The sequence below is a fragment of the Papaver somniferum genome, chromosome 10 (assembly GCF_003573695.1).
Source record: "Papaver somniferum cultivar HN1 chromosome 10, ASM357369v1, whole genome shotgun sequence".
NCBI classification, from domain to species: Eukaryota; Viridiplantae; Streptophyta; class Magnoliopsida; order Ranunculales; family Papaveraceae; genus Papaver; species Papaver somniferum.
In genome coordinates, this window is record NC_039367.1 from 162,755,336 (window position 1) to 162,765,082 (window position 9,747).

Below are 9,747 nucleotides of genomic sequence, written 5' to 3' on the forward strand. Positions count from 1 at the left end.
AACATATCTGCTGCACCGCATAAGATATATCCGGTCGAGTGAAAGTGAGTTATTGTAACGCTCCGGCCAGACTACGGTATAAAGTAGGATCCGAAAGTGCTGGTCCAGAAGTAGCACTGAGCTTAGAGTGCGTGTCAACCGGAGTTGCTACTGGTTTGCAGTTCGTCATGGATGCACGAGCAATGATGTCCTTTTCGTATTTGATGTGCCTGATTTTCATTCAACTGAATCAAAAAGAAAAAGAACCTCGAAAGGAAACCGTAAAAATTAACTTTATTAATTACTCAAATAACATTCGACTCGCATCAACTTGTAATTTTATTAAAAATATGAAACCATTCATATTCACTACTCAATACAAAATGATCCATCCAAAAACCCAAGACACCAACAAAAAGAAAGTAAAAAATACACTATGAACTGAAGTTGTATTAAGATCTTCACAAAATTCTGACTGAACAGAAGTACAATTCGACCACACCGAGAAATAACATTGTCGCGCTTGTGAACAGTAGCTCTACGCTTGTGCTCCCAGCAATAACCTTATTGCAAAACAATTCAACGCCTCCTTAAGCGCCTGAAAAGCAAAAAGTAAGAAAGGTTAAGAAGATCATTATGAGATAAGAAACATTCAACCAGGAAAAATCTCTCAGTACATAGATTGTGGAAAAGGGTGTATCTGCTAAAGCAAGACGTCACATAGAGCCTATATTTCTCATGAAACTCAATCACTTAATATACACCTGTAAAAAGAGAACGAGTTTTATTTCTGCTCGTCATGCATTAACTAAACCTACCTAACAGATAGATTTCGATATGAGTAAATAACCTGCTAAATGTACAATTCTTAATCCAGTGGTCTTTGGCATGTACTATAAGAAAAAGAAGTTATCTCCTTACAGTTTAACCTATTTGTGTATCTCATTGACAATCCATGCAGTCCTGCAGTTAATGTATATAGACAATCTGTGTAACGAAACATATGCAAAAGAATATCAGGGATTGCTTACATAAAATCTCTTCTAATTAAAAACACTCACACACCAAGTAAGAGATTTTAGCTGCTTCCACCTGCATTAAAACAAAGTGCAATTATAAGAACCACAAACAAGAGACCTAAATTTTAAAAACCTAACTGTGAAATCAGCATATGTGACCTCTCAATCACATGTTACTCTAAAAAAAAAAAGATTTGGATATCTTTAGAACAATAATTTTTCCTTCAAAAAAAAAAAAAGAAAAACAGAGAAACTTATCACCATCTCTAAGAAACCCCAAACTTGATCTCATATCTATCTCCAGTTTTAACAAAAAGAAAGAAAACCACACATAATCTTGGACACGGTCAAGATAAACATTCACAATCCATAAAACAAACCACACAAGAAAAAATTGAAGAGACTGAAATTAATGGAAGCCTAAATGTCTCATCTGAACTCAAGTTTCCAACTACCCGAAATTATGGTTGCTACAACACTTTTCCAAGTCATGTATAGCGAGTACCTTAGTAGGTTAATAGCTATTTACTTCAAGCTACAACAGAGTAGAGACCCAAAATATGTTAAGTTGGTAAAACCTGTTTGAGCAACCAAGTTCTAGCGATCACCAGTTCAGAAGAGAGAGTAAATTTTATTTTTAATCCAACGGTTTTAAATAGATATGATCTTACGATTATAAATAAACATGAATTTGGTTCCCAAGCCGCTTCTTGGCAATCAATCAATCCACTTCACCTTATCTGATTATCTACCATACTCAAGCCTGGACCTAATTAATGGAGTCAGCTTTGTATCCTCAAAAATCCAGACCTTGACAGTAACAAACTTACTTTCTCTCTCTAACAAGAATTTACACTAGTATATTCTTTTGTTCGATGCTTGATGATATGTTTAATTTTGATTTATAGATTTTAGGAGGTGGGTTTCCTTAAAAAAAAGTCTAGTAATAATGTCAATGCAAAATGCAAAAGCACCACAACCACATCATTAACTAAATTAAAGAATTTCATGTCTCAAGGACTGATAGCCATATACCAACTCTAATGGCTTTTTATGGATTAGTAGGATTCTCAAGCTGCGGAACAAATTAATTTACACAGCAAGGAAACAAGATCTCAACTAAGGCATCTAATGGGGATTCATTGAGGAGTTGAGGTAGAAGCTGCTGGGTGACGATGCCAAAAGCCTGCAATCGAGGAAGATGCAACAGAGGAATGCAAGGGGAGGAAATTGATGAGAATTAGCAGTCTAAAAGGTCAAGAGGTCATCATGTTAGGAGTCTTTTTGCCTGTGGTAGTCATATATGTTAAAAATTGGGTCTATTATTTCTTCTTTTTTTTCCTTCTTTGTACTTAGTTTTTGAGTTCCTCTGTCAGTCATGGAAATGGAATGTGTAAATGTAAAGTACTGGTTAAGATCAATGTCATCGTTTAAACATTAGGATGTATGCTTAGCAAACACTAAGCCATCAATTCTGGCAGAGGCAATATCACAAACACTTTATATGCCTAGGAAAAATTCTACTAACTACAGTTAATTGAAAATTCTAGCACAAACCCAATCTTAGTATTAACAATCAGAACAAGAATACAAAAATAAATTAAAAATCAATATCAACATAATAATAAATCTGGCCTAGTTTTAACAGAACCCGGACCATGAGGGTTCCAATATCAAAATGTCATTTGAACTCAATGTAAAATTGATAAATTTCTAGATTCCAGATTAAACCACACATAAATATTGAAACCCCGGATTCTAAATCTTCTCAGATTGTAGACTACATCGGGATAGTAGTCACTACATACCCAGAAAAACTAAAATCCCATACCATAGAAACCCTTAAAAGAACATCTTAAACAATAAAAAAACTTCTATGTTAATTGTTTAAAAGGGAACTCAAACAAAATTTAGAAATCAATTGTACCTTGGTAAGACCATGCATATTACTGAAATCACAAAGAACAACTTGAACCGATTCAGATCGACCTGCATTAACAAACATGAAGAAATTAAAATCCCTAACAAATTCCAGGTTCAAAAAATAATCCCTTCACTTAAAACCGTAGAGTCTTTACAATAGTCTTCCCCAAATCGGATTTTTTAATGAAAACCCTAGAATCTTACAAGAAAATTAAATCTAATCAAATATAAATTGAACAATAGAAAACGAAGAAGAAGAATACATGTTGTAAGGTGTTTGTTTGATGAGAAACAAACTGTTGTCATTGTCTCTGGGTTTGTTGGAGAGCTTGGGTTTTGTGGACAAGATAAAAAAGATGGAGGGGTTTAGTTTTTCAGTCTCTTCTTTAGGAGATTCAGAAGATGGAATAGGGATGGTCATGGGGCGGGTAGTGTCAATCCCAGTCACTGCGCCGTTCGTAAAAAAAATACCCATCCCCGCCCCGTTATTCATATGAATTGGGACGGGGCAGGTATGGGGAATACCCATATGGGGCGGGTTTCCCATGGATTACACGTAACACTGAGTTAATACATAAATTTGATTATAATCAAAACTTAAATATGATTCAAACAAAAATAATAACGTAAGAACGACGCATTATAGAATCTTAAATTCAGTAATTTATCTAAAGTGAACAAAAGAATTTGTTAATGACTTATTAGTTTTTCTGTTTTTTCCTGTCCCGTTCTATCTTCGTCCACGTTAACTATTTCATTATCTGCTTCATTTTCTCTATTTTAACTTTTAGAGAATGTGTTTGATCACAAAAAAAAAGAATGAAAGTGATGAATGTACAAGAACGATCGAGAATATGATAAATGAAAGAAAGCTCGACTAAGTGGTGGAAGTATAAAAATTATACACATTGTTGAATAAAAGTCTAAACCCCTAACTTGTGAAAGATACGGGGCAGGTATGGGTTGGGGACCTTGAATCCCATCCCCACCCCATCCCCATAGCTTAGTTTTCGGGTATTACCCATATCCGATCCCATCTCCATCTGTGCGGGTAAAACCCTACCCGAACGGGACGGGTACCCACGGGAATGGGTTTGGGTGGGGCAAATGGCCATTCCTAAGATGGAGACGAGAAAGAGAGAGGCGCAGAAAAACGCTAGGTTTAGAAGTTAAACGAAAAGAAATGGCTCCTAAAAACTGGGGCTATGGGAACTAGATGCTCCCACGGTCGTTCAATCCTCCGCTGGTGACCAATAGGTCATTACCGAACTAGATGAAAAGGCTCACTATTAAATTAGTCGGTGGCTAACCATTTTCAGATTTATAATAACGTGGCGTTACATTTGGCTAGCCGCTTATGGGTATGCAATAGAAAATTGGTGGTGGGAGTATAAATACTAAATGTATTTGTCAGATTTATTTCGTGATATAATGGTTTCTCAATAAATCACACACCTGATAATTATCACGTTTGAGAATGACGATTTTTTTGCGTTAAATGATGGGTCCCACTATTTTCATGTTATATGACGGAATTTGTTTGTAAAACTCCATTCACGTAACTAACCTGTCATTTAAAACCGTGATTAATAGCCCTTTCTGGACTAGTTGTAGGATCCAAATATCGCACAACGGTAAGAGTTTGCGATATTATAGATAGAGCCTGCGAAGTTATAGAGAGAGTTTGCGAGAAGGTAGTGAAGCTTGCGAGAATGTAGTTTAGGCGCGAGATAATATGAGTTGTACTCCACTACATATGAGCTGTCATCCACTAAGTAAACACCTATATAAAGGGAAAGTCAAAGAGAGAGAGGAGAAGTTTAGAATTTGTATTATTATTATTTCGTTCTTCTTCCTCTACCAACCTAGAGCTCCAAATACTCATTAATGGAGATTCTCAATGTAAACCAAATATAATTTCAATAATTATAGTGAAGATCCCTAACCCCGTGGATGTAGATCATATTGATCGAACCACGTAAATCTTGTGTCTTATTTCCTATTTTCATTATCTTTATTTTTATTTTCATATCAAATAAGTTTAGATCTAGAAATCATAGTCATGATAATACAAGGGGTGTGTTGTAGGATTTCCTGCAACTACATAATGGCGCTAGAAACAGGGAACGAGTAAAGGATTTATCCTTCCTATAACTTGTTGATTCAAGAAATTTTCATGAAGATTAGCTACTGTTCATATTTTTCTAGATCTACAAAATTTAGGTTCAAAAATGGAAATTTTATGGAAGAAATCACACTTTCAGGGAGTAAACATCATCAACAATTCAAAGACATGAAAAGAGTGAGAGAAAAAATTAGTTGTTGTGGTGAAATTTAAGGAGAAAATGGAAGTTTCAGTGGAAGATTTTCATGTTCAGGAGAAGAAGGCAAATGTGAAAGAAGTTAAGGAAGGACGAAGAAAAGATAAGAGGCAGATGCTGCAATTTCTATCACACACAAAAATTCGCACAGATGGTTTGAGCTGGAGCGAGTAAGCGATAGGTCACGGGTTCGAAGACACATATTTTTCATTTTCTTCTCATTTGCATGGGAGAATAAAAGAATAAGAGAAAAAAATTGTGTGTTTATTTCGCAAAGAGATTCTTGAACAGTTGGTCAAGAGAACAATATGTACGTTCGTGGTCGCAAGTTCGAACTTCCCTTCGAGCATAGTTTTCTTCTTTTTACAGATAACGAAAAATGAATAATTTTGCAATATTGTTTCATTAATTTGCAAACAAGAGGTAGCACAGTTGGTCAAGCTTTGCTAGAGTGAGTTGTAAGACTCGAGTTCGAATCCCTCATCAAGCTTAATTTTTCGCATATTTTTGAAATCCTAAAAGCGAAGAAATGGAATAAAGTACAGCATTGTGTGTTTCTTTCGCAACCAACAAGTAGCGTAGATGGTCAGAGAAGGATTATGCAAACTATAGGACATGGGTTCGATTCTTCCTGCGACCAAATAATTTTTGCTTCACAAATATTCATTTCGCAGAGTTGATATTTGATTACTTCGCACAGTCTTTGATTATTTCGCAAGAGAGAGTTACCATAGTTGGTCAGGAGGCATGAATGCAAGCAGCAGGTCGCGTGATCAATTCTTGCTTCTCGCATGTTTATTTTTATTATGTGAAATTTATACAGAATTGCCTCTTACACAGTTGGAATTTGATTACTTCGCAAGAACTTTGATTATTTCGCAAAAGAGGCTTAGCACAGTTGGTATGGTGCGAGAAAATCCAAGAAGCAATCAAGGGTTCAAGTCTCACTTCTCACACTTCTTTTTGCTGCGCGAAATTCATACATTTCAAGGCATTTATTCACTTCTTTGACAACAACAACGACTCACATGAAAGATAAGTACCACCTCCTTGATTTGATTTAAAAAATGCGATTCAATCGCACGATTACAAAGATTTCAAAGATTATAAAGATTACTAAGATTTCAAGATTACAAAGACTTCAAAATTACAAAGATTGCGAGATTTCAAAATTACAGAAAACTGAGAAAATTCAATTTATATATTTCTCTAGAATATTTCTTTTGCAGAGAATAAAAAGATTTTTGATTTGATTTACGAAACGCGATAGAATCGCAGAATTACAAAGATTTCACAACTACAAAGATTTCAGAGTTACCATGTATTAAAATTTCTCTTGAATATTTATTTTGATTCAAATGATATGATATTATGAGAATGAAAGAATGAATGAAAGAGATGACAGAAATGAAAGAATGAATGAAAGAGATGACAGAAATGAAAAGATGAATGAAATAATGAAAGAACAAAGAAACGCGAAAATTTCGCAAGAGACAATCTAAGATCCATTAAAATCTAAGATTAGAATGGGGCGAACCTTTATGGCGTACACCCTAGTTCGCGAATAAAATTTCGCAAGAGGCAAATGTAAGACCTAAAGTACGTCATAGAAGGGGGTACATGTAGCATGACTCAGGGAAAAGGTTACACCTCCCCTGGAACCTGAGTCATGGAGATTTGGGGTCAATAAAGCCCATCCGGGATAGGCACCTTGGATTCTCAGCTTAAGCATATGACTTAGGTTGGGCGACTAAGGTAATAAAGACTCTCCCAAGGAGTGCAGATATGATCAAGGCGCCGAGGTACACGGTTGATTCAAGAGTGCCAGGGGCGTTTGAAGCGCACCTTGCCATTCTTGACAAGTCTTGGCTTATACTACACTCGGCCCGAAGAAAACCCCACTTAGGGTGCAGTCTCGTAACCATAATCCCTATAGGTAAAAGGGATAAGAGGCTGCAAAAAAAACTGGTTGTTAAGACTGGATGGGAGGATCTAACCTTGTATGGTAGAAGTACGCCTCCTTGAAGGGGCAACCAGGGGGGAGATAAGGGCGGCACCCTCCATTAGGGAGCTGATAAGTGTCTTAAGACGCAAATGTCATGAGGCTTTTTACTCGCAAGGGTATTAAGGCTTGTTATATTTGTGCGATAATCCTGAAGAGGCAATAATACTAGAGAAAAAGATAAGACGAGATCAATGGGTCATTACATGAAAGTGTGAAGACGTCCTGCGATTTCGTCGCAAGAAGGCAACGTCATGGGGCTTTATTGTCGCAAGAATATTTAGGCCTGTCATATTGTCGCAACAATCGTGAAGAGGCAATAATACAAAAGAAAAATTTAAGGCAAGATCAATGGGTTTCGCATGAAAGTGCAAAGACGTCCTGCGATTTTGTCGCAATAACAAGAGGTGGCAAAATAAGACCTTTAACTAGGAAGGCAAAATAAGACCACATAAGAAAATGAGTAAGCAAATAAGCTTGCGAATATGTACATGGAAATGAAGCTGAGGCAGTGAAAATGGCGCAGACTTGATATTATGATCATACTATTATGAGATACTAATAGTGCAGGAAAAAGGAAAGATGAAACACAAGTAAGAACTTGTGAAGAAAAATAACTATACGGAGATGAATGCATACACTAAATAAAAATCCATAGAAATGAAGAATGGAAGCAATTTAAAGCTACATCAATTTTAGACGGCAAAATGAGCTAAGTAACACAAACCTTAACTATACATTGCAATAGATAAGCATTCTCATCATACAAGCATTATGCTCGCATCATAAAAGCATTGCATAAGCATTTCATGGCATAAACATCGCATACACATTTCATAACATAATCATCACATAAGCATTATGTTCGCATAAATACTTTACAAAACTGTACGGAATAATATTGCAGAATTTCGCAATAATATCGCAGAATTTAGCAGAATTATTCAGGATTATTCAGAATTTCGCAGAATTATTCAGAATTTCGCAGAACTATTAAGAATTTCGCAGAACTATTAAGAATTTCGCAGGATTAATCAGAATTTCGCAGGATTAATCAGAATTTCGCAGGATTTTTCAGAATTTCGCAGGATTTTTCAGAATTTCGCAGGATTATTCAGAATTTCGCAGAATGTGTCAGAATTTCGTAAGATTATTTAGAGTTTCGCAGGATTATTCAGAATGTGTCAGAATTTCGCAGAATGTGTCAGAATTTTACAGAATGTGATTATTTCGCAGAGTGTGATTATTCCGAACGATATGATCATTTCGCTCAATTATTTCGCACAATTATAAGCAACTTGAAGAGATTATACTATCGCATGAGCACAAAACATGAGACAAAGGCAAGTACGTACTTTCTCAAGGCCCTCATAGATAAAGAACAGAGGCAACTAAGTATTACCAAGAAAACATATTATGTTCTTTATCTTCTCGGCAAGAATCACCAAAAATGGAGTAATAATTTCGCATGAATAGAGGCAATACTTATTATTTACAGTCAAGGATGGATACTTCTTATATTTAGAGGATTAAGTACTTCTTATACTTCTCAAAGGATACTTCATATTTCATACTTCTTATATATTTCGAGGATTTAGTACTTCTTATACTTCTTCAAGGATACGCGATACTTAGCATACTTCAAGAGATGATACTTCTTATTTACTTCGCAACGCTCCGGAACTTCACAAAAGAATAGAGGCAAGTACGTACTTTTAAAGTCCAGTATTCTTTCGCTTGTTCCTTCATCAACAAAGATCAAAGACTACACCAACGACACGTATCTCTCTCCAACAACTACAACAAAATGGATTTTTCCTTAAAGATCCCTCTTCAAGCAATATTCAAGGAAAAAGAGGCAAGATGTAGGATCCAAATATCGCACAAAGGTAAGAGTTTGCGATATTATAGATAGAGCCTGCGAAGTTATAGAGAGAGTTTGCGAGAAGGTAGCGAAGCTTGCGAGAATGTAGTTTGGGCGCGAGATAATATGAGTTGTACTCCACTACATATGAGCTGTCATCCACTATGTAAACACCTATATAAAGGGAAAGTCAGAGAGAGAGAGGAGAAGTTTAGAATTTGTATTATTATTATTTCGTTCTTCTTCCTCTACCAACCTAGAGCTCAAAATACTAATTAATGGAGATTCTCAATGTAAACCAAATGTAATTTCAATAATTATAGTGAAGATCCCTAACCCCGTGGATGTAGATCATATTAATCGAACCACGTAAATCTTGTGTCTTATTTTCTATTTTCATTATCTTTATTTTTATTTTCATATCAAATAAGTTTAGATCTAGAAATCATAGTCATGATAATACAAGGGGTGCGTTGTAGGATTTCCTGCAACTACACTAGTGTTTACTCATCATGGTGTTTCCTTCATGGGATCGGATGACCTCATTTATCGCCTTTGGTATCCTACGTTTACGAGATAGGATTATCTTTGTAACATACAGGATCATGCCTGCACGAGATCGGGTGATCTCTTTTCCTC

The 9,747-nt window shown here is 35.8% G+C and overlaps 1 long non-coding RNA gene across 1 annotated transcript; it reads right to left on the minus strand.

Moving 5' to 3' along the window:
• Window positions 1-300: 300 nt before the first annotated feature.
• LOC113315214 lies at window positions 301-3,327 on the minus strand. The gene is made up of 4 exons (XR_003342853.1): window positions 3,185-3,327; window positions 2,926-2,987; window positions 1,011-1,071; window positions 301-577 (listed from the first exon to the last, which is right to left on the minus strand). It is a non-coding gene; the product is annotated as an uncharacterized LOC113315214 (long non-coding RNA).
• Window positions 3,328-9,747: the final 6,420 nt, after the last annotated feature.